The 26,136-nt window shown below is 41.0% G+C and overlaps 1 long non-coding RNA gene across 1 annotated transcript in view; it reads left to right on the forward strand.

Moving 5' to 3' along the window:
• Nucleotides 1-25,598, forward strand: part of LOC103305929 (uncharacterized) — a 51,324-nt gene extending 25,726 nt beyond the window's left edge. The window contains exon 4 of the long non-coding RNA XR_010600302.1: nucleotides 25,461-25,598. This is a non-coding gene — a long non-coding RNA (uncharacterized LOC103305929). The remainder of the gene's footprint in view (nucleotides 1-25,460) is intronic.
• The last annotated feature ends 538 nt before the right edge of the window (nucleotides 25,599-26,136 follow it).

A 26,136-nucleotide genomic window follows, 5' to 3' on the forward strand; every position in this document is an offset into this window, starting at 1 on the left:
CTCTTACAATACGGCTTCCTACCCACATTTGGATACCTATGCCATCTCTAGCTACCTTAACTGACTGGTAAATGCCAGCTGCAGGCAGGAGGAAATAAAGTGTACTGCTAGGAGACGAGATGAGTGTGAGAAGGCAATGCAGTGTCATGAAGGAATCTGGGAGAGGTGTCTCTTGCCACTAGTGGAATCTGTTTGTTGTCGTGGACCTCCTGAAACTATGGACCAGTCTCTAGCATTGGAAACTAAGGCCTGGTCTACACTTAAAATTGAGATCAACCTAGCTACGTTACTCAGGGGTGTGACAAATTCACACACCTGGGCGCCATAGTTTAAGTGACCTAACCCCCAGTGTTACCACCGCTCAGAGGTAGAGTTTCTGCAGTGATGGAAAAACCCCTTCTGTCAATGTAGGAAGCATGTAAACTACGGTACTACAGTGGCATAGTTGCAATGCTGCAGCTGTGCCGTTGTAGCACCCAAAGGGTAAACATGACCTCACATTGCTTCATGGTCTGTGATGTCGCCTCATGCAGGCACCATAACTATAATTTCTTTCTCTCCCCGCTGTTGGTATCCCAGGACATTGCATACCTTTTGAGGCAGGGATATCTTAGAGCCCTGTAAGGTTTTATGAGAGCTGTCAGAGAGGGCTTGGCAGAGACCTTGCAAGAGAGTCAAAATATCAGCAAAGGTAGGGCTTCTAGAGGCAGAACAGAACTGGTGACTGGGTCTGTGGGAAAGAGAAGTTTCAGAAGGAAATGGAGGGTTTCATCAGGTCCATGTAGAGTAGATTAGCCAAAAAGCAGATTGTCCTCTGAGAGAAGGAAGAAGGGGAGTAGGATGTAGAATGCAAATGGAAGGAAGGAAAGAATGAGGTCAGGGAAGGAAGAAGGATGCCACACAGAAGAGGAGGAAATGGAGAGAGAGAACCTCAGAACATTTGATAAGCTTCAGCTAAGCTTGCAGGTATTTTTGGGTTGGAGGAAGACTAGCCAAATTCAGGTTTGGGTGTTTACCCATCATTCGTTTCTTCAAACCATTCTGTCTTTTCCCTCTGCAGTTTTCATATATTGCACAAGGTGACTTGCTTATAGTCAATAGAGCTGAGCACTTAGCAGAAAGTAAAGAGGAGAAGTTATTACTAGGTGGTGGTGGTGGCATGACTGGGTCTCTGAATTGACAGAACAGATCTCCTGAAGCCACTGATAACAAATAACATGCTGTACCAAAGAGACTGGTGACAATATTGCATGCCCATTGCCTATCTCTTACTATTGTGAAACACTCAGGGTACAATTCACCCTAGGCAGAAGGCCATCACACGGTCTATGGATCATTTAAATCTCAGATTGATGCAGGCCCTCTGACCCAACATGAATTTCACTCCCTCTGTAGGAATACAGGAAGAAGATATTGCAGCATAGAACTATTATGTGGTGTCACTCTAAGAGCCAGTTGTGCATTGGATGAGGACATTGTTGAACCAGTGCATTTGTAGAGGGCATAGACAAGGTGTGTTGTGTTGTCTGCTTGGAAGGGAAAGACAAAGGGGAATCTTAGCAGCTGTTTGTTGAGTCAGATAATCATCCCAATTGTTTGTACCATAGTGGCAGATAAGTGCCAAAGAAATGCATCCCCTGTTGCTTAATGGTCCTGACCTGTATGTTATATAGTTATGTCTCCTGGAAACAAGCTGTTTGATCTAGAGCTCATAAAAAGCCAACGATCCTATTGGAGAAACGTACTGTATGCAGTGTGCTGGGATCCTCTTTGTTTCTCTCTGTAACTGATCTGTTGCAATAGGGCTCCCTGTAGTGGAGGCAAACCCTGAGTGGCCTAATGTGAATTTGAAAGGCCCAGATACAGTGGAAATGATGCTGCCATAGACCAAGCAGGGGAGAATTCACACAGAGGGATTCCACACACCTCAGTGCCCAGCAGAGCAGAGCTTGACTGTGGTTCTGGGCTGCAGTGCAGAGGGGGGGAAGGGTGCCTGCTAATGGGTTTATGCACAGCAAGGATGTGACGAAGTGGGACTGTTCTTAATGTTTCCTCTGACTACTGTGTGAGTGCCTCAGTTTCCCCTATGCATTTCTTAAGTTTCTAGGTGGTGGGATAAAGGCCAGTGTGCATAAATCAGGACACTGTGTCTCCCTGGCAACAAATGACCCAGCCCTTCCCCCGTGCAAGGAAATAGCTACAGGTGAATAAAGAGATCAGGTGACCTCCTGGCCCGGGAAAGAGACAAAGACCAGAGAGGAGGGGGTGCAGGGGGTTTTCAGTTGAGTGCTAGCTGGGAACGGGGAAGGGAGTGCAAACGGGGGTGTCTGGCTTGCTGGACCCCAGAATGGACCCGGCGGAGTGGTCCCGTTCGCCGCTGTACCTACAAGCTCTGTATTAGACTGTGTTCCTGTCATCTAATAAACCTCTGTTTTACTGGCTGGTTAAGAGTCACGTCTGACTGCAAAGTGGGGGTGCGTGCAGGACCTCTGGCTTCCCCAGGACCACGCCTGGGCGGACTTGCTGTGGGAAGCGCACGGAGAGGCATATGCTGAATGCTCCAAGGTCAGACCCAGGAGGTGAAGACATGTGAGCTTCCTGCCCTGAAGACGATCTGCTCCGAGACAGAGGAGGCTCCCCAAAGTCCTGACTGGCTTTGTGGGGAGCAGTTCCAGAGCATCGCCCGGGGACTCCATGACAAAGGAATAGAAGGTAAATACCTCAGCTGGTGAGAAGCAACAGGTCACATCTCCTCACACCCAGCAGCAGCAGCCACTGTGGCTCAGCTCGCACCATATGCTGCAGCTTGTTGCACAGGATTCTGTCCTTCAACCTCCTGACATTGGAGTCCCTTCCCTACACCTACAGCCTGTTTACATCGACTTCATCCCTTTCGGCCCCCAGGAACAAATCCCTCACTCCCTTTGTTTAACATTAGTTTTGTCTGGGTATTATCAGGTTCTGTGGGCTTGATGCATTCCATCTGTACCAATTTCCAAATAGGATCATGAGTGGAGAAACAGCTCGATGTTGTATAGAAACTGAAGGTCATTAGTCAAGCAGGAAACATTTAGTCTGTGGAGCCCCCAAAGTGTTCATGGTTTTGTGGTAATGAGCCAAAGTTGTGCTTCACTGGTGAGGGGCCAAAGAGCCTACTGGATCTATTTTGACTGCACCCATGTTTCATTTCTTGTGCCTTCCTGGACAGAGCCCTTACATACTTGTGACATAGAAAATTTGTTCCAGTCAAACAATAATTAATGCCCCTAGATTAAATCTATTTAACAAAGAATACAAAGCACAGAACAGCTGTGCTATACCTGTCATTTGTAAGTGTCCAGAGATCCTCCAACATAGTAGATTCATGGAGCTAAAAGAAATGATTTGCCTAAAAAATTATTAATGCTCATTCTGCCTGCAGAACCCCTTAATTCCCGTTACACATGTCAGCATATTATGACTGGGAGCTGTCAAATTCTAATGACTAAAATTTCATTTTTCTGTCTTTTCATGCTGTGTTTGAGAACTATAGGTTGGAAATAATTCCCTAGCTAAATTTCTTCTTCAAATGGTAAACTCAGTCATTTGCGCTCTCTATGTCTTTCTCTCTCTGTCTCTCTCTCTCTCTCTCTCTTTTTAAATTTGTGTTTATATTAGTGCCCTTCTCCTTCCTTATGTTTCTCTCACTGAGAGAAAAAAAATTGATTTTCTTCCCAGAACCACTGTCCATTTTAAAGAACATAATCTGAGTTGACAGCAGACAGATTTGATGCAAAAATATTTTTACCCACTGATTTGATCAAAACATGGGTTATTTAAATGGGGGAGGAGGGAGAAGGTTAGTATGAAACGAAACACATATACAAAAATTTCTACCATTTCATGTGGTTAAATAACCTTGACACTGGAAAAATATTTTTGCCATCCTCCTTGAAACAGAAATTTGTTGACACAATATTCAATAATAGAGACACAGGACTAATGTTAACATACTGCACCAAATAGGATCTATTGATCTACCTGTTATTATGCTTGTTACTGAAATGCTGTATGTAAAGCAAAGGAAACCAGTTTCCAGTTTAAGTCATTAATAGATTGGTTTCAAAATTTATGTTACACATGTCCAACAAATCAAGAATAAAAGCATGTGAAAGGCTGTGTAGTCCATATTGAATTACTCATTCTTTCCACAGTAAAAGCCTTTAGCTAGAGATTGACCAAAGAATTTTAAATATCTCATTATATATATGTCATTGTTCAAAGTGTCCCTAAATGGGATTAAACAATAGTCACTCAAGAATTTCCTGCAATGTCTGTTTCCCCCTTCTCCCCCTCACCTTGATTTAAATTAAGGCTAATGATATGTTTTCAGTGTAAGGTAAAAGAAGGATTTTCCTTGAATGACTTTCCAACATTTTCAAATCTAATTCATTATAAGTACTTCTATCAAATGATTACTTATTTCGTCTCATTGTTTTAGAGGATTTAACTCCAAAACACACATGTTTGATATGGACTTGATGACCATTTTATAAAGTGAAACCAACTGAGGCAGCATTCACCTATGAATTTCTGTTTGTGCTTGGAATTAAAAATAACACTAAAACCAGCTTTCAAAGATAATAGGTTATTTCGACTATTATTTTTATCTCTTGTATGCATTCATTTGCCTCAGATGCTTAGTTCTAAAACTCAGTGGCAGAACAGAATGATCTCCTGGGGGGTAGACCCTACATTTAGATAGTAACTAGAAATCACAACTAATTATAATTCAACTATATGTGTTTAAAAATTGACCTTTGTCATGAATCATGGCTGTTTTCTAATTCTTTCTTTAAAAATAGTCCCCCAGCCATAAACATAGTAAAACTAAAGAGCCTCATAAGGGGGAATAATTATGATTGCTACCTTAATTATCTAACTTTTTAAAAGCAAACATATTGTATTGCTATATTGTTTCAGTCAGCTGGTCCATCTCTCCTATCAGCATTTGCATAGTATACATGGTTTTGATGGGCTTGTGATAGACTGATGTCTGAAATTCTCTAATCTGGGTCTTCTGCTTGTCAATGCAGCAGACTTTGCTATTTTGGGTTTTTGAAACAGAGCCATACTCTGGGAGAATAACAGATAACTGTGCCCCTGTATTGACTCATCAGTATGAAGCGAGATTACTTAAAACAGACAATCGGCTTGTTTCTTTTGCCACTTTCATGGGTGTAAATTGGGGGTCAACTGTGGTCTAACCAAGTGTCAGGCTCAATTAGTCCTGATTTGAAGAGACAATAGAAATAAAAAACTACTGCGAACATGAGGGAGTGTGACCTGTTGCAAGTCTTTGCTGCACCACAGATCTTCATGAAGGGAGACTGCTGAGGTCTCACTTCTTTGGCAGCCTGCCTTCCTTCCTCTTTCAAGGAATGGCAGAAGAGTGGGAGAGAGGAAGATGCTGTTGACCTACTTCCTTGTCCTATGTAAGCAAAAGGCAGATGGTGGTCCAGTTCCTGCCTAAGACAACCTATCATAGAGTGGGACAAGGCCCACTTCAGGGGCAGCAGAATCATAATGTCACACAGGAGGGTGTTGCTAGTGTTCTGTTTTTACCCTCTTCTGAGACTTGCCTTTCTTTGGGTAGAGATTCCTGGTGGCCCATTTCCTCTGCCCCTTGATAATGAAAGCAGATTGTTCTCTGAAGCAGAACAACCTAGAGAGTTGTTGACATCCTGCTGGCCCTTTCTAAGTTCATATGGGGAAGCAACTTCTGGGCTTTGCTCTGTGCACATGGCTTGCCTATAGCAGATTCTTGTGGAAATGTAGTGGTATCTCATCATGCTGTCTTCCCCCACTCTGGAGCCAATTGACTCATGAGGAGAAGGCTGTTACAGGTCTCATCTTCCCCTTCCAGAGATACCAGAATAATGAGAAGAGAGCTTTTATTTTCCATCTTCAGCCCTTCGGACACTTCATAATGGTAACAGAAGGCTTTTGGCTGTTCTTTCTTCCCTCTAGAGAGAGTAGAGTCACCTCACCTAACACCTCTTGCTGTTCCTCAGGTGACCTGGCTTCTTTCCAGTACAGAATACTGACTCTTTCTAGTTTTGAACAGGTGTATTATTTACTTGGGTTGCAGCGGCATCCAAATGCACAAGGTGCTATCCAAAGGCAGAGGAAGATGCTGCCTCTCTCCTCAAGGGCGTAGAAATAAGATTCTCAATTAACACTATTTGATGACATTTATAAAAAAAAAATTGCTCTGCTTTAGCAATAAGAGTTTGAGGAAAATTTCAAATGTAACATGTGATCATTCAATCAGTGTGATTCCAGCCTTTAATGTGGTTACTTGGCTTCTTGTCTTTAAGAGATACAGTGGGCATGATTTCCTCTCAATTACACCTGTTTCATTTTGGTATAAACCCATTGGCATCACTGGAGTTGCTCCTGTTTTATGATTGGATACATGAGAGGAGAATCAGGTCCACAGTCTGTGAGGGCCTGATTCGGCATTGCTCTACAGCTCTCAGGTGAGCAGCACCAGAACAGGGAGCCTGTACTCCAGCTGCAAAGCTTGCTCTGCACAGCCTCTGAGCAGGAGTGTGAGGGAGTGGCACAGAGAAGTGAGGGAGCAGATCCTGGGCAAAATAGGGAATGACTGAGACAGGCCTATTATCCTAGATTCTTTATCCCTTTAATGGCCCATCGAGACCATTGATGTAGTAGTGCAACTTAGGGCAGCCCACAGTGCTACTCTAGCTTGTGCCAGGGGCCTAATGGGCTCACAGGAGCCTGTGAGTAGAGAAGCCTCAAGCTGCCTCTCAGTGCAGGAATGCATCTGCCCCTCAGAATTTCATGTCGTGTTACATGCTGCGATTTACGAATTCTGTTTGTGTTTCGAGCTATGTAATAGAAAATGGCATTGCTGTATGAACCTCAACATTTCCTTGACCCACTTTTTTTCCCTTTGTGCGTTGAGTTTAAAAACTGATTAACCCAAAAAGCCATAGGACTAAACATTTCCATCAGTGTGCATTTGGAAAGGTGGATTACTGCATCTGGTCTGCATGGAACAGCTTTTGGATGCTGGTGTAGCCAAATCAGGATGCTTTGCGGTGCACTGACTCCTCCTAATCATCACCGGTTTCCTCTATACCAAACATATTTTGTGCATTCAAAACATTACAAGATTGTTTAAAAATGTAAAAGTTAGCTCGGGTTTGGGGGGGGGGAGTGAGAGAATGATTTTACAAATGAAAGGGCAAATGGAGCCTGCGCGGGTCATGTACACAAGCTACCAAGTCCATCACCTACAGTCCTCAGCTTAAACCTCTCCAACGCATCATCAGTGATCTACAACCCATCCTGGACAATGATCCCTCACTTTCTCAGACCTTGGGAGGCAGGCCAGTCCTCGCCCACAGACAACCTGCCAACCTTAAGCATATTCTCACCAGCAACCACACACCGCACCATAACAACTCTAACTCAGGAACCAATCCATGCAACAAACCTTGATGCCAACTCTGCCCACATATATCTACACCAGCAACACCATCACAGGACCTAACCAGATCAGCTACAACATCACCGGTTCATTCACCTGCAGGTCCACCAATGTTATACATGCCATCATGTGCCAGCAATGCCCCTCTGCTATGTACATTGGCCAAACTGGACAGTCACTATGTAAAAGGATAAATGGACAAAAGTCAGATATCAGGAATGGCAATATACAAAACCTGTAGGAGAACATTTCAACCTCCCTGGCCACACAATAGCAAATGTAAAGGTAGCCATCTTACAGCAAAAAAACTTCAGGACCAGACTCCAAAGAGAAACTGCTGAGCTTCAGTTCATTTGCAAATTTGACACCATCAGATCAGGATTAAACAAAGCCTGTGAATGGCTGGCCAACTACAGAAGCAGTTTCTCCTCCCTTGGTGTTCACACTTCAACTACTAGCAGAGGACCTCACCCTCCCTGATTGAACTAACCTCGTTATCTCCAGACTGATTCTTGCCAGCATATTTATACCTGCCCCTGGAAATTTCCATTACATGCATCCTACGAAGTGGGCATTCACCCACGAAAGCTTATGCTCCAATACATCTGTTAGTCTTAAAGGTGCCGCAGGACTCTGTTGCTTTTTACAGATCTAGACTAACACGGCTACCCCTCTGATACAAGCTACCAAGTGTGATGAAGAGCTCTGCTCTGAGTCAGTGTTGCCCACAAAAAGTTAATCAGTCCGGAGCCAAATACTTTGGACCCAGTCCTCAGCTGGTGTAAACTGTCATAACTCTACTGAAAATAGATGTATGCTGATTTACACCAGCTGAGGATCTGGCCTTTTTTCTCTACCAGTTCTTTGCTGGATTGGCACAAGCATGATCAAGCCCATGAGTCCCTATCCCAAAAAATGTACAATCTGAATAGTAGATTGTAGTCAAAGACTCCAAGCCTGCAAAGATTTACACACGTGCTTAATTATATTCACTGTGTGTCATCCCAGTGAGTTCAGGTAAGTCTTTGTAGGCTCAAGGGCCTAATACTTAAGTGACTAGTCCATGCAGCACAGATAGCGAATGGCAAATCGTCGAAGAAAGTGAACAGTTCATGGGAAAACCCACAGGCTAAAAATTGTTCCAAACGAATCAATGAATACTCAAAAGTGACAAATACAATAGAAGAAAGTCTGGATCAGTTGGCAAAAGATTAACTTACCAAAAACAATCAAAAAATTTTATAGGGGGTGGGCAGTGACACAAATTCATAACAAATAGTTACATCAGCTCAAGCCATTTTTGTTGTTGCAGGAGAAGTTATTTAACTGCAGGACAGTCAGAGTTATATAGAGGCTCTACTACAGAAGAAAAACGTGCACATGTGAGCTTTGAGGGCAGCAAGGAAATCTGTGAAGAATTCACAGCCCTAATGCAGAATGTATAGAAGCTTATTTCCAAGCAAACAATAGTGTACAAATTCCTTAGACCAAAGATAAGCTAAAGGAAGATGTCATGCAGGAGGACACTGTAGAAAACAACCCATCAGCTGCTGCCCAGTGTGACAGACCGAGAGGCAGCTCCAGATCCATTAACACAACTGCCAGGGGATCTTGACAAGGAAAAAGATTCTGACACTGCAATAATATCTGCCAACACTTGGCATCTGTGTCCTGTGAAGGCCAACCATACACAGTGCTAGCCCCACTGCTGGGAGAAGGAGAAAAGGAAAGCAAAGAGGAGAAGAAAAGTTATTTTTCCTTCTGTTCTTTGTGGCCTATAATTGATCGCACTAACAGTTATCTAGAATTCGGATGTAGAATCACCAAGTATTTTGGGGAAGCATGTTTGAAATTCACATTACATAACAATACCAAAAAATTTGAATGTTTATTTGAAAAATATATATATGGGACATGTTCTTTTAACAGGTACATTGCATCAAGTGATAAGCATCATTGAAATATTATTTCTGCAGGTCCTAAGATTCATAGAGCATATGCACCTCTACCACTTGCTGCAATGGTAGGGGATAAAAATGATCATTTTATAGCAGTCATTCATTTGGGGAGAGAGAATTATTTTGAGTATTTATGGAGCAGAGTGATTTTTTTTTAATGTATAACATGCCCATTTTCATTCGTATTGACAATTTGAAAATTGGAGGAAGTGCATTAATATTCAAGGACAAAATTGTGTAGTCTCTACTCAATTCTTCACCTCAGTGGTATTGTGGTTCAGTAAGGACTAGCATTTAATCTTTATTTTTCTTTTCACAAATTACATCTGTGTAATGTGACCCGAAATTCTCAAAAATGGCCCTTGATATTCGGCGGTTTTGGGAGCCCAGTCAATAGCAACTGCAGGTGCTCAGCACCTCTGAAATCAAGTCCCAGATAGCTCAAGTTTGACATACGAAAACTAAGGCATTCAAATCATTTGCCACTTTTGAAACGGTGTGACTTGATTTTTAGATTTGTTGGTTATTTAAAAGTGTTCTTCAGGCACTTTATGCCAGTATATTTTAGCCTGTGGGCAGTTTGTGAACTGTACACTTTGACTATTCAATATATGCTCCCTGTGGTATGTGATTGCTTACTAAGTCACATGGGATTGTTTCTGGCCTCTGATTGGATGACTGGACTACCTGAACCCTTCCCATGTAAACTTTTGCTTGAACATATGTTTGCATGAGCACTTGCGAGACTCACATCCTTCTCACGTTCTTGTGAATAAAAAAAATCAAGCTCACTTGTGTGAATGTAAATACTTTTCAAGTCACTTGGTAGTTTTATATCTGAATGAATTGTTCTTGAATACTTTTTTGTAGGAGCATTTGCACAGCTCTTGTAGCTTCTGCAGGATGTGGCCCCCAGGGGATAAATGTAAAATGCTCATCCTTCCTTGAGCCAGCATACTCTGTGCACCTTAATATTTGAAATTGTTCCACCTCCCCGACCCCTAATAACCATTTGTCTTATTTGTTACTCCTGTGACAGTGAAAGAACTCCCTGTTCATCATGCCTGCAATTATCATTATGGCTGCAAACTCACCAGTACTAGAAGTAAGACTATGGCCCTTGAGAATAGAAGGCTATAGCCTCTAGCATGTTGTTCTAGTCCACTGGCATCCTAACTAGACAGCTTTAATTTTAGCATAAAATCCATATTTCTAACCTTACGGAGAAAAGAAACAAGATTCTTTTTCATTGAAACCATCAAGCAACATTACAGAGTTCATAAGATTAAAGCATGTTTTTCCTGTCAGCTCTTCTCCTTCTCATCTATGCGGTTAATCTATCCATTTCGAAAGATACCATTAATTCTATAGGAGCAATATGAACTGAGAGAATAACCCCATCCTGAAATTAAACTAAAGAATGTATTATTTAAATGAGATTCTGCGAAGAGATAAAGAGGCGAACCCGGTACAGTACCCTTCTGAGTTTTAACCATTGTTTCTTCGAAGGCATAAATTTACTTTGCTAGCTCTGCTGATCTACTGTTGATGGTATTTCTACTTATGCTACACAGTGGCAAAACCTAAAGAAGGAGTCAGATGTGTGCTCTACAGTACTTGAGAATTTAAGTTAAATCTGTATTTTTTCCCCCTGCATTTCCTCAGAGAAATTAGCTATTCTATTCACTGCATAAATTTTCAGGTTTTGCTAGCACGACACTCAGGGTGTTGAATTTTTTATGACAAAAATGCTGTAATAATTGTTGAACAGATGTAAGTGTTGGAGAGTGGGCTCTGGCAGACCTCATGAAACCTCTATTAGCAATTTAACCCTGTCGTTACTTCAGTGCAATGGGAATGGGGAAAAAAGATGGGAGTTTTGAATTGTTTCAAAGCAAGGGTTTCCCAGATGGGGGTAAAAGATCTTTAATAGCTCTTTTCTTAAGGAAAACAGAGGTAGGAGAAGATTTGAATGAGCACCAACCCCAGATTACTGCCTTATTGAGGCTTTTCATTGTGCAGTGGTGTATTTGGTAAATTGATTGAAGTTTAAGGGCTAGAGATGGATTTGGATTTAGATATCTCAGCGCAACAATAACCACTGAAATCTGTGAAGTTCAGAATAAGCTCCAAATCTTGAGAATTAGGCCCATCTATGTAGTATGGGCTCCATTCATTGGAGACATATATGTGGGCAACAACAAAATGAAGTTTATTTCTGAGAAACAGGGAAGCTGTAGATTTTCATTTCTGAATCACAGTCCATGCCTGCCGCATTAAAGCAGTAGCTTCTGAAATCTGGATGGCATAGGCTAGCAGAGAGCCTAGATTTACACCTCAAAGAAATATGCACATAGGGAAACCTCTCTGTAGGCAGTAAATAAAGGGGCAAGTGCCATGAGGGATTTGCACAGAACTTTGTCCACTAAATGATGAAAGCATGCAAATTCTGCAGAATCAAAAGGTAAATCAAAAGACATGGCAGCCAGCAAGAGCAAGACGAGACACCATTGACAGCCCATCAGCAGCATAACCGCATGACAGACCTGGGGCAACTCCAAAGCAGCCAACAGAGCCACCCGAGGAACCGGCCATGGAGACAGATGTCATTGCCAGAAGAAAATTTTTCATAGCCTTGTGTGGGGGGCTGAAGAAGTAAAAATACATATACATACATTTCATGACTTTTCATATATATAATATATAGTATATAATAATATAATAGTGTAATATATATTACACTAGTTTTGGTAAGAAAACCTTATTTTGAAAGAGAACCAAGTTTTTTGATAAAGAGATTTTGTGAAATGTAATGAATTCTTAGAAAGGAATGTTGTTTTTTGTGTGTGTGGGTGCTTGTCCATGCGCGCATTGGTTCTGCTAAGAAATGCAAGTGCATCTCTTAAGCAACATAATAATTTAGGGTTTGTAGTGGGAAATAACTAGTTAGGTGCATACGTTTGCAGAATTTTTTTAAGCTCAGTGAGTGGTTTCTGTGCAGGGAACCCCATTTAGATCCAGCAAATCCCCATTAAGAAAAAAGCTAAGAAGAAATGGAGGGGTTGAAAAGCAATGACAGAGGTGAATGTATAAATGCTGCTCTGCCTGGTCAAGGGCATTATCTGGATTTAGTTATTTTTCTTATTTCTGAATGGGAATAAAATGTGTTCAAAAGGCTACAACGTGTGTGTGTGTGTGTGTGCGCCTGCTTCATCTGCTTTTGTTTTGCATGCCCCTGTGATGCTTAGTGAGGCATAGGGAAGTTTAGTGCAGTGGCTTAGAAGTTTTGTGGATTAAAAACAGGCAAACTGCATTCTGGACCTAATTTATGGCACACACGATCATGTACATTTATAGGGCTAGATGCTAGGGAAAATTGCAAATAAGTCAACTTGCCCAAGACTGCATGGGTATTAGATGTGCTAACTATGCCTTTTTTCAATAGTTTCACAATGAAATTTGAAGACCTATGTGTTTGTCTGCACACATTTAACCAACCAGGTTTGCTAGTAAGCAGGCATTTCTTTTGCACCTTGATATTCAGGAGCATATTCAAAGATTTGTAGGTGGGCAGCTCCAGTCATGTACCTTCACATCTTTTTGTTGCATGTAGTTTTTATGCAAGTCAGCATTTCTTTCCACTCTCTTTCTGTGGTGCTTCATGCACTCATATTAGTGAAGGGCCTTATAAGCTAAACTATCTTCAATATGAAACAATATCCAGTATGCATGTAGGAAAAGTAAGATAGTTGTCTGGGGTATTCCAAGTATGTCAAATGAATTCAATATATGCTTTCAACTTGCATGCCTTCAATTAGTAACATAGATTTCCCCTAATCAAAGAGTTTATTTTGGATGGTTGATTAGAGAAACACTGCTCCCATACCCAGAATATGGCATTTCCAATCACACTTTCGTTTCATATTTAAGGAAAGAAATTATGTTCATCAGTCTGAGGCTGAGCACCAAGTGTCTATAGAAGTTCATTCTGTAGCTCCTAAAACTAATATAATAGTATCATAACTTTTGATATGACACACAGTAAGAGACAGGCCCTGCCTTGAAAAGCTTACAAGCTAAATAGACAAAGGGTAAGTAGAGACTTGCCTGAAGTCACACAGCAGGCCAATGGAAGAACTGGGAATGAAGCCCAGACATCCTTAGTTTGAAAATTTTAAATCTGTTTTAAAGGTGTCACTTCAGTGAATATAACATGATCCTATAGAAATTAAATATTTTCTCTACAAATAATATAAAATAATTTCAAATCTCCCTTCCCCCCAAAAAAACTTTTAGTATGGAGGGGTGTCTTCAATATACTTCTCAACCTACCGAAGTGCAAGCAGCCTATTGTTACCACGGAGACTTGGGAAAGCAGACTATGGACATTTGTGAGTCTACAAAGTGAGGAAGCTTTACAAATTCATGAGAAGCAGATTTGTTGCAAACCTGTTTTCTAGTTCCATGATTTCATGAATAGCCCCAAATGTCCTACTACAGCTATTACTGGTTCAACTCCATGAGTGGGAGCAGCAGTGGGAGAGCTAGTTTAGTGAAGCTTCCAGGTGAACCCTACCATTTAAAGTACCATATTACCTAATGCTGCTCAATCAAGTCTACAGAACATGCCACATAATACTCTGGAGGCTGGTGGCACCTTGACCATGCTTGGACTGTTGCTATGGAGTTGAACCATGGTTACTGAGGGTGGGTTATGCTGGAAAATATACTTTCTTTGAAGTAGAACTGGGTGGTGTGCTTCAAGAGCATGAGTAATTATGTAGCCAGAAGCTGAACACTTTGCCCATCAAGTGGATAAGAAAATTCAAAGAATGGATTGATCAGCAACCACACTCAAAAGTGGAATCTGATATCACAGGGCCTGGGTTATACTTTGTCTTTCAGCCTTATGCTCATACATCATCAAGTTGGAAGCCTGAATAAAATAGTCATTTTCACTTCCTGCAGAGCTAGTATATATGTTGCGCAAGGACTGGGGGAAGGGGCAATATGGGAGAATATGATTTTGAGGCCAGGTCATTTAAAAAGTTGTAGAGTACAAATTGCAGAAATAAAAGCCTACAGAAAATGGCACTTACAATTAATGAAAACTAGAAGACTTTTGTCATATGCCATAGAATTAACCTGTAAAATCAGTTCAAATTTCTGATCCAGGAGAACTTCATTTGAACAGTATGTCATCTGCTTATGGGGTAATTAAACTGGCTTAGATGGAATAAGAGTCTCCCCTCAAATTTCACCCGTAACTCAATCAAAACCCAACTGGAATATACTGGAGGTTTGAAAGAATTTGATTATCATATTTGTGTACACTTTTGTCAGACTGGATCGAAGCCAGGACTGGAAATAGAAGGGTTTAAAAAAAAAACACCCTCAAGAAAGGGTATTTCTGTGGTTTGGCCTGACTATAGTAGGACCCCCGCTGTTCTGGCACCCCTGAACCAAAGCCTATGCAGAACACCAAAAAAAATCTCTCATTGTCCCCACAATGAAGACAGAAGATAGTACCATAAGTGATTTAGAAGCACAACTCTCATTGTCTTTTAGGTCACATGTTCCAAATCCCTAGGCCCTTTTGAAAACCCCATCCTTAAATCTTTCTTTTCATTCATTCATCTAAGGAGTCCTTTCTTCTTTCTTTCTTTCTTTCTTTCTTTCTTTCTTTCTTTCTTTCTTTCTTTCTTTTTTTTTTTTTGGCTATTGTTTATGTTATATTGGTGTTTAGTTCTAGGAAGGACGGGGAAAGAATCCATAAGCTGCCAGAATCTGTAAGAGAGAAAACATTTTTTGGAATCACAGTTTTCTGGTTTCCTTTACAAAATAATGTGCAGTTGACCAGCTCTGTCCTCATCAGCAAATGTCACTCTGGTTACAGAATGCATATCAGATTTCAGGGAACAGGGGACTGATTCAAGGAGACCGTTTTCTTCAAACTGGTTGCCCTATTTCTGCTAGCAGTGCTAGAAAAGCAAGATTATGGTGTGCATGGGTCTATGTTTAATACACAAAGTAGATTTGCTGATGTAACAGTTATTTGCACTCTTTATATTCAAATCTCCTAAAAAAATAAGTCATCATCAAAATTTATGGATAGTAACAGTGCAAATCAGAACACTTATCTTCTTTTTATAGACTAAAATCAAATTATTCCTTACATTTTTCTCAGTTACAGAATATTAGATGGTAGTGTCTATAAGTGACTTGCACTTTGAGAAAGGTGAATTCTTAAAACAAAATTGGAAACAACATCAATGCTTTTTAATGTTTTGTAAAAACCTAAAATTCTCAGCAATCATTACTTGTATAAAGCTAGCAATGCTCAAATCATATCCATGGCAGTGGAGAACAAAACTGGAAGGCAACTCAACACCACAATTAGATTCCTAATGAATTACTCTGTAGTGTACTATCTTTTAAAATACAGATATCTAAAATATCTAAAAATGGTCTGTTAACCTTTTAATTTTTTTAACCCAATAAAATAATCAAGTTGTTCTGTGACCTGTAATTCTGAATCTGATTGAGTTTTCAATATACTGTAATTCACAGATTTTCTCCCCTCTAGCGCTAGGTTTGTATCTGTCACATGGTTTTCAGTGTTCCTAATGAGCTGTTAACAAGCTGTCAATTACCTATGCAAATTAGGGAAGCAGAAATTGAGGGGTTGTTGTACCTAGAGTTAAAGTATGCTACCTTGGCATGTTATGAAATAAATCATTTCAGTTTTAATAGCTGTCTGTACCCATGTGCCTTGTGTCATATAGGGACTGTTTCATTATTTTACTTACCCTATAATAAGATTGTGAGGAGGACTTGGACAAAACAATTTCAAACCTGTCCTCATATTCACCTTTACTCTCTTATGCTGCCGATGCTCTCCCAGTCTTACGATCACAATCCTGAAAGGTGATGAGCAACTTTAGCTGCCAGCCCCTCCCCGCCCTCCGCCCCCACCCCGACCATTGAAGTCTATGAGAACTCTGGATCTTAGCTCCCGATCCCGAAAGACTTAATTCATGTGCTTAACTATGTATGTCCATGGGACTGCTAATAGTGTGTGAAGTTAAACACATGGGTGAGTCTTTGCAAGATTGGGGCCTTAGTCTGTTCTCAGGAAGGCCACATTTTGAAATAAACCTAATAAATACATCTTCACCCTCTTCCCATCATCTCCCCACAATAAAGTGTGTCAGGAGACAGGTTACTCTTTCATTTGTGATGCCCCATCTATTTGGAATTCTCTCCCCTATCACTAAATGTTGCCTTTAAATGTCCCCTCTCTTTACTTTAGCTTACGATTGATACTCACTGTAAAGCTTTTAGTGATGCTTTGTATGAAGAATGTTATATAAAATGAAATTATGTTGTATTTATGAGCAACACTATAATAACGGTCTATCAGTGTTTCCATTATAATCCCCTATTGTCAAATGTTTTAAAATTCACCCATAAAAATTCACTCCGGACTGAAGCATTGTATACAAAACGTAAACAAATCTGCTTGGCCATTTTGAGTTACAGTAGTGAAAATGGGAATCCAAGTTAGATTTTTAAGATTTTTTTTACCTATATTTTTAGAAAATATATTAAAAAAACAAACTGTAATTCTTCACGGCCATATTTTCGAAATGGGGTATATCCCACAAAAGCTTCTGTTTATGCACAAAGTAGGTAATTGCACAGCCAACCACCCATTTGCACATGCAATTAAATAATCTGAGGTTGCAACAGCATGTGCACATTTGCTGTATCCTTGTGTCCCTTAATGGTGTTGCAAAACAAATGTTTGGGACCTGATCCTGTTGGGTGACCAGATGACCTGATTTTATAGGGCCAGTCCCAATTTGTTAGGCTTTTTCTTATATAGGCTCCTATTACCCCCCACCCCCATCCCAATTTTTCACACTTGCTGTCTGGTCACCCTAGATCCTGTGCCCATTGAAGTCAAAGATAAATTGCTGATTGGCTTCAGTGGTGCAAGATTGGGCTGTTGGCTGGCAGACAAAAAGAAATTTGAGCATGATTGTGAAATTAAAACAAAATAAAAGTGAATGAAACACAAATCAATAATGTCATCTCAAATAGGAAAAGTCCTTCAGGAAGAGCCTACAGGAAAATAATTAACTAAGCTAAATCTTCTGCTGAGCCTTCCTGGATCAAGAAGGCTTTCTGGTCAAAATATCTGTGGTGGCTTTATTTTCTGCTGGTATATTCGATAATCCTTTTGCTCCATCTGCAAACACTAGGGGGTAAATTTTTAGCATGATGCTCAGGGATTTAACTCTAAGAGTCCCATTAACGATAATAGGAATCATGTAATTCGATGGCTCTGCATTACACTGAATATTTACTTCTTAATTCAGAGCACTCTGTGGTTGAATTTTTAAATTATATTTACAGATAAATTCCATAACCAAATATTATCTGCTCTCATACAGATTGTTTTATTAAAAGGTGCAGATTTCAAACTTCATTTTGGTCTGCACCCTAGTGTGATTGGTTTAGTAGCCTATATATATAAGAGAGAGAGAGAGAGATTTAAAGAAAAGTGTCCATTTAATAGCACTTGGTTTGCCTGCGTCAAAGGGTTTTACAGAGATTAAGGAATAGAATGTGCCCAGCCCTGCATGCATGTGCAAGGGAAGGAGGGGCTATGAAGAGCCTATACAGGTCTGTCACATCTTACATGCATTTAACATGCGTGATTTCAACTTTACGCGGTCGGCAAAAACAAAAAACAAAAAAAAGGAGAAAAACAACAATTTTAATACTATACCTGTAGTGCGGGCGATTTCGCCCGCCATTGAACTCAATGGGATTTTGGCTATACGCGGTTTTCGCTTTACGCACTAACCGTGGAACGGAACCCCCGCGTAAGATGAGACAGATCTGTATTGTCCTTCTGTGGAGAGTCTAGCTATAAGGGCTGAAATTATGCTCGAGGAATGCAACCACTACTGTAGGCTAGAGCCCACTGGGAAACTCATAACCATCTTTCTTAAAGAAGACAGGCTGAGGGTGGGGCCATGACTTTACCCCCAGACAGGCAGGCTAAACTCGCCCTTTCAGAGGGTGTAGCAGGATGCAATTTATCTGGAAGCTCGTGCTGGGACAGTACCCCTCTGTGAAGGACTGTGGTTTAAACCCACAACTTAACAAGAAGTACTCATTTCTCGCAGTACCCCTGTGATGTAGACAGTGCATCATTATTTGCATTTTTACACATGGATAAACTCAGGGAGAGAGGTTAAGAGATTTGCCCAAGAACACAGGAGTAAGTGTTGGGATGAGAATTCAAGCAGCCCTGGCTCCAGTGCTGCAAGAGAGGCCACACTTACAGTGAATTTTTTCACTATATTTCTATACTGTTGACGGCATCAATGAAATTGGCATAATATGGATTTAGTTCATGTTGGTGATACAACACTTTGAAAATGAAAAATACTTATAATTTAAAGATACTGGGCCAGATACCCCCTGTTTGAGGGCGTCTTGCAAAGATTCCTTAAAGCCAGTTTAGCTGGCCAGAGGAGAATCATCAGTGTAGGTGGTTTCCAAGGTGGCATGCAGATGCAGTAGGGGCTTCCATGCCATTTCCTTCCTTGCTGCCCAGACACATTGCATGACCAAGGAAGAGAGGGGCTGTGCCCATGGCATCCCTATTCCCTGCTGATTGCTGGATGCTGTAACAGTCTTTTGGTATACATGTTAGAGCAGCCTTTAGGCTATTCCAGTTTGTGCCAAGGAACTGGCCTGGCATAGAGAAGCCAATTAGGGGAGTAGGGATCAAAGATGGCTTAGATCAACCTCCCCCCACTGAGTCTCCTCAGCCAGAGCCAAAGATTGGGACCATTCCTGCAAACTGCTGTACAGAGCAGTAATAATATACTCCAAATTTTCAAATATGGTTGTATAGCTGGCAGACCAGGTGCCAGCTCATGCCAAGGCCCTTAGGCCTCACTGAACACTGACGAATGCATAGCTGGAAACCAGGTTGGTTCACCTGTGTGTTAGTATTGTGAAAATAGGTATTCGATTTATAGAAATATGTTTAGCATTTGGATTTTATGAAATGCTTGTGAGTTGCTGCATGCATTAATCTGACTTGTAATATCTGTATCCGATGAGGTAATTACTATGAGGTAATATTTAAGGTTTGCTTTGCAACTATAACTGTGTTTGCTATGAAAATGGAATTTCCTGCCTCGCCCAAGGCAGGAGATAAGCATTACCAAGTGTGAGATACTAGTTTATCACAAGAGGTGTCATCTCTTGCCCAACAAAAGAAGGCCCATAGACACCAGATGAGCCACTGTGGAACGTCATTGGACAAAAGACTTGCTCCCCGCATTCCCATAAGAGGGGACATGCACAAACCCTCATCCCACCACAGTTTGAACTCTGGGAAGGGAATAAAAATCCTGACCAGAAGGATCTGTATCACTGTGCTGCTTGGAATTTGGAAAGGGCAATATTTCTAAGCTTAAGCAAGAGATCCCCAAGCTGCTTAGCTTGGGTCGGCCCTAAAGGACATTCAGAGCTTGCATATTACAGCAGCTTCTATTAACTTTTGAAACCTAAGACTGTAATTCATGTGTGTGTGTGTATGTTTACCTGCCATAACCTTGTAAATAACTCTCTTATTTCTTGTTTCCTTTTCTTAGTTAATTTTATTACAAGATTGGCTACAAGTGTTGTCTTTGATGTAAGATCTAGAGTACCAATTGATCAGGGGTGAGTGACTGGTCCTTTGGGACTAGGAGTAACCTGAATGGTGGTGTGATTTTTGGTGTAAGGGACCATCAATCACAAAAGCAAGTTTACCTGGGTGGCAAGATAGACCAGAGTACCCAAGGGGATTGTTTGTGACTCCAGGTTAAGGCCGTTGTAGTGCTTGAGGAGTTCACACTAGATACGTGGTTGGTGAAATCTCAGTACGGAACTCACAATCAGATTGGGGTTTGTGCCCTGGTTTGTAACAGTCTGCCCTGAGGTTGGCACTCACTTCAGACAGTTTGACAGTGGTTACAAAGTGTGTGCCTGTAAAGGCCTTTGCCCTTCTTGAATCTAAGCTTGCATTTGAATATTGAGTAGAAGCCCATAAATGGATTCAATAAATGGATGAGCATTTGCCTGCACAAATTAGGGTGTACACAAATACTAGTCAATAGACTGGTTATGCCCATATTTGAAAATCTATGTCACACCTATCTTGTGAAGTGTAAAGTTTAGCATGATGGTGACAACATCATCCAAACAACCTGTTTGACGGTAGAGACCCTCTGTGTGTATGTTGCTATTTAATCAATTCAAATTATAGTAAAATGAGCAAAATTCCACATAAAACATCTACAGTTTGAACCCCTCCTCTCATTTACTTGCCGTAAATACATTTCTAAATCACCACCTGGGTGGAATATGCACAGCCATCACACACTGGAGTATAGAGTTTTAGTCTGGAAAGAAACTTGTGTGCATAATCAAGTACAAAGTTTAATCCTAAATGTTAAGTAGGGTATCCCCTTTGATAGTAAGAAGATGTGATTGGTAGAAAATCCATATTGATTTTTATGACACATGATTCAAATCACATCCCTACTGATGTCAGCGGTTCCCAATCAGGATTAATTCTCTCTCTAAATCACTGAAATCCCAATTGCAGGCAATAAGATTAGATCAGATCAAAATATCCTTTGAAGTCAATGAGATGTGATCAGTCTCTATTTATTACTGAAGCCAATGGGGGATATGATAAGAGGTGAAGTCAACGGGGCAGTATTCTACAAATTTTCCCCCAATAAAACTTTTTTGTGTCTTAATATCCAAAATATATCTGAATCTATGTCCCAGCATTCAAGTTCCTGTCTTCAGTAATCATTAGATCATCTCTAATGATTCCTTTGTTCAAAAAAGGTAAACTCCTGTTACTTTTCAGAAGCAGATTACACAAAAGAAACTTTACGGTATATATTACTCTCACAAAGCAGTTTGCTCCATCTTGCAATCACTTAAAAATGTTATCTCATCTTCCTTCCTGCATGAATGTCTGAGACAATCAATGAAGTTCCTGTGTAGAGAATAAATTGAGCTGAATGGCTCCTCTTAAACTGTACAATCAAAAAGAGAGGGGGGTTTTACTGATGATTTTGATATTCGGTTTAGCTTTCTTCACCAAGCTGTCAGCCTGGTGAAAGTGAGGTCAGTATGACCACACTCTTCTTAAAGGATCCTCTTCTGAACCATCCACTTGAGTATCATCTCCTAACACATTCTACACTGGAATCAAGAGGTATGTAATCTGCCCAGAAACCTGGAGCCTGAACATCCATTGCCCTGCATCTTGTGTAGTCATTGTTCCAGTGTAGAGCGGGTGTAAAATGCTACCATATCACCATGATAATGTTTAGCATCTATTTTGCATGGGTATAAATGACTTACACACTATGCAAGACTTCAAAAAATTGGGCCCCTGTTCTTTTGACATCTAAAATGCACATGGGCTCGTGAGTGTCTGTTTGTGTAAATGTGTGTAACATTTTTCTATATAATAAGTGTAACACACAAAGAAATGGAAGCAATTTAACATACAACTCTTTAATCACTGATACAGCTACCTGAAACTTTTGACTCAATCATTTGCAAAACATAAGTGACAGGAAAAGGCAGTAATCAAACTGCACCAAAGATGCCGGAGACCAAGGGATCTTGGTCTCACTTCATCCCTATGGTCCCCACTAGTTCTAGCTTGGCATCTCTTGAAAGAAATCACAGAAGTATATTCTTGCTCCATAGATTGTAAGTTTCGGGGGGCAGAGACTGTCTTTTTGTTATGTGTTTGTAGAGTGAGCAGCACAGTGGAGCTGAGGCTTCTAGGCACTTGCTGGCTATCACTTCAACCAATCATGAAGAATCCATTTGTCTGTGTTGCCCCCAGGACTCTCAGACACTTATTAATGTGAGAGTATTGTTTTCAAGACCAGACAGGAGGTTCAGCCAATAGACAGAGCAGACAGGGAACTTTGTGGCAGATTTTGCTCTTGTATGCTTGTAGTAATTCCATTGGCTCCAATGTCATTGATTATGTCTCTGTGTCTTGGATTTGAGAGGATTTGTTGGTGTCTTTGATTCAACTATCCATAGACAAATCCTAGCTTTGACCCCAAGATCCCCCTTAAAAAAAGCTATTCCTGATATGAAGTGTTATAATGTAAGAGATTAAGGATCTCAAAATAGGGGGTTTATATCTGGGTAATATACATTGTGTTGCTCTATAATAGCTCTAGATCCTTGGTGTAGTATATTCTTTTTGTGCCAGTATTATTCTAGCAAGGCTCGCACTGGTTTATTCAGTTGTATCATTGATTTTCTGTGAGAAGGCCTAGATAATATATTGTAATGCATTGTGTAACTCAGCCTAGCAAATTTGTCCTGAAGTTTGCCAGAGAAAAGTCTTCTTGTCCATCCTTTATAATGATGATTGATGACATTGGGAAAAAACAGGTCATAATTTACATATCCAATAAAAACAATAAATATTCACCCCAGGTGAACAGAATTCTGCAAAGGTGAAGTTTAGAAATGAGACTCTTCATTATGGTCTGCATTATAAAGTGCTTTTCAATTGTCTTCTGCAGAGAAATGCGAAACACAATCTGATCGCTTTAGGATTTTATCAATTACAATATAAAAATGTCTAAAAAGTGAAAAGGTGAATTTAAGCATATTTTCATTTACTCTGAACTACAATTATATTCATTGATTGAAGATAGTTGAATTTCAATCTAACATAAGAATGAATTAAAGTTGATATTACCTCCAGTTTTATAAGGGCTTGTCCACATAGTGCATTAGTCCACATTAGAGGGATGTGAATTCTGGTGCGCACTAGTCTGTTGCACACTGACTGGCCCGTGTGGACCCTGCTGGAATGCATTAAAAGTTCCCTGGTGCATGTTAGCATAGTCCCACTTCGAACAACACTACATGCACTAGGGATCTTTTAGTGCATGCCAGCAGGGTCCACACAGGCCTGTTAGTGTGCAACATGCTAGCGCACACTAGAATTTACACACCTCTGTGTGGACTAACACACCGTGTAGACAAGCCCTAAGTATCAAAGTAGCAAAACATTACTATTTAGAGAATACGTTTTGACAAGTCTAGGTTTACATTTATATCTTACAGATTTGCTGTGTTGTTTTTTTAAAAAAAAAAGTTATCTAGAAGCTTTTAAAAATTTGTTAAAGAATAGTTTCTCCCCACACTTACGGGGTTGCCTAGAAATCATTTGCTTCTTGCACTAATCTTTTGTTTTATTCCTTTCCTGTCCTGGATTTTGTTTAACACTCAGTGATGTTCATTTATAGTTTTGTTTTTTTCCCTAGAAATTTACTCTAGAGTCAAGTTTAATTAAATGATTAATTGAATTACATAGCCACCATGGAAATGCTGGCATTCTGAAGCCAAATACTGGAAAGAAAATGATCCACATTCTCTGCTTTGTCGGGCTTTCACTCAGCAAGCAGAAAGGGAGGAGATTGTCAGGGAACCTGTTATGGCTTACTGATTCTCTTACTATGCTGAGCCCCCTGAAGGCTGCTCTAAATTTAAGCCATGCTCACTACAGAACTGGTGAGCATTGCTATAGCACATAATGCTCTGATCACACCATCCCTTCCCCAATATGTTCCCTATGTCCAGGGGCAGCTCCAGGCACCAGCGCACCAAGCGCATGCCTGGGGCAGCAAGCCATGGGGGTGGCCTGCTGGTCGCTGTGAGGGTGGCAGTCAGGTGGCCTTTGGTGGCATGCCTGCGGGACGTCCGCCGGCAGCAATTCGGCGGCGGGCACACTGAAGGCGCGGGACTGGCGGACCTCCCACAGGCATGCCGCTGAATCCGTGTTACTAGTGGACCTCCCGCAGGCATGCTGCCGAAGGCTGCCTGACTGCCATGCTTGGGGCGGCAAAATACATAGAGCCGCCCCTGCCTATGCCAGTGCTGATTGGGGTGGGGTCCAGAGGCCTGTTCTGCATCAGTTGATAGCTCTCATACATCAGGAGCATTCTCATTTAGCCAGCTCCAGCTGCTTTCTGTCTGCTCTGTGGCACTGAGGCAGCACAAAGGGGGTGGGATGCAAAGGAGAACGTAGCCCTGTGGGTTGGAAGTATTCAGAAGAACTGGTTAAAATTTTCTGTGTGAGGCACAGATATTAGCCCTGAAATGTTATGGAATTCTAAGGCCTCTGCATAGGTCTGAGGGAGAGTTTGAGAAATCCACTTGGCAAGCCAGCTGATGGATTCTCTCTTATCACTGAGCTTCTCTGGCCTTATAATAATTGACCAGAGGTCTGTTAAGTTAAATCTTGTCTCATGATATTAGGTGGCAGTAGCTCTTCAATGGTATGTTCTTCCATCCCAGCCATGGTATGGTGTGGCATGTTTTAGATAATTGAAATGAGAGAAGGTGAATTGCTCATTTATATTATGTTATTTCTGGATTAGAGCCTGCAAAGTGTTGAGTAGCCTCAATTCCTCTGATGTTTAGCTTGCAGCGCTCGGATCCTTTTATTCTCATTGTCTGGAATCCTAAGGGCTCTAAAAGCATTTGGAAAGCTGAGGTTACAATGCCTGATGAGAAATATTATCCTTTTCATTAGGATGGGACTGCATGGTGACTGTTCCTGAAAAAACTACAGTTCTGATGTGTTTTTTTGCTCCCTACACAACAATAGCAATACAAACAAAACACATGGGCACAGTTGGGTCCCAAATAAACATTTGACAAAATCTACCTAAACACCCAAGATCTACCTACCTACATACTGCTGCTCTGAGTGGTTTCTAGAAGCTCTTTAAAACACAGAGAGCACCACTAGCGGGCTCACAAACTATTTAAAGAGATATTACCCGACTCCTGTGCACTCCAAGTTTCCATGATACTCCACTCAGAATATGGGAGTAATTTTGATTGTTTTTTACTTTCAGTCTCTTCTCTTACATAGTGTCAAGATGGAGAGAGCATTTTGCTGATCTGGGTTATTGTCTAAGGGGCCTCACTTAGAAGAAAGTGTGAAGATGAGAGAAGAAGAAGGGAACAAAGGAATGGTGATGCTGGCATTGGTGGGTAAGAGCAAAGAAAACGTGGAGGGACACACTAACAAGAAAGGTCTGAGATATAAGTATGGTTTGGGACTTTTGTTTTTAGTCTATAAAACACCTCCAATAAAAATAAAATAAAATGAAACTGCTGTTTGTCCAATAAGCACCAGAAATGGTTACTTTTATCTAAGAGCTTATCTATATGGAGAAGTAATGTGGGCTACAGAGATGTGATTTCTAAAGTGCACAAACGTGTTGCACATTAATTGGGCCACGTAGACCCTGCTGGTGTGCACTAAAGATTCTCTAGTGCGCTTTAAGACCGTGCTCTTTGAAACATTCAAATACACTGGGGAACATTATGAAGAGTTGACTCATTACATTATATATCACTGCAATGAGAATGTGAATGTGATGGGGGTGTTCACCCTACACTAGCCTGGAACGGGGTTAATTTGGCCCCGAGGGGTTAAGTAACCTGATAGGCCAGACCTGAGGGAGAGTTAGGCTTGATGAGCAAACACTAATTAAGGATGGAGCCCACCTGAGTGGGAGCAAGTCG

This window comes from Chrysemys picta, chromosome 4, assembly GCF_011386835.1.
Source record: "Chrysemys picta bellii isolate R12L10 chromosome 4, ASM1138683v2, whole genome shotgun sequence".
NCBI lineage: Eukaryota > Metazoa > Chordata > Testudines > Emydidae > Chrysemys > Chrysemys picta.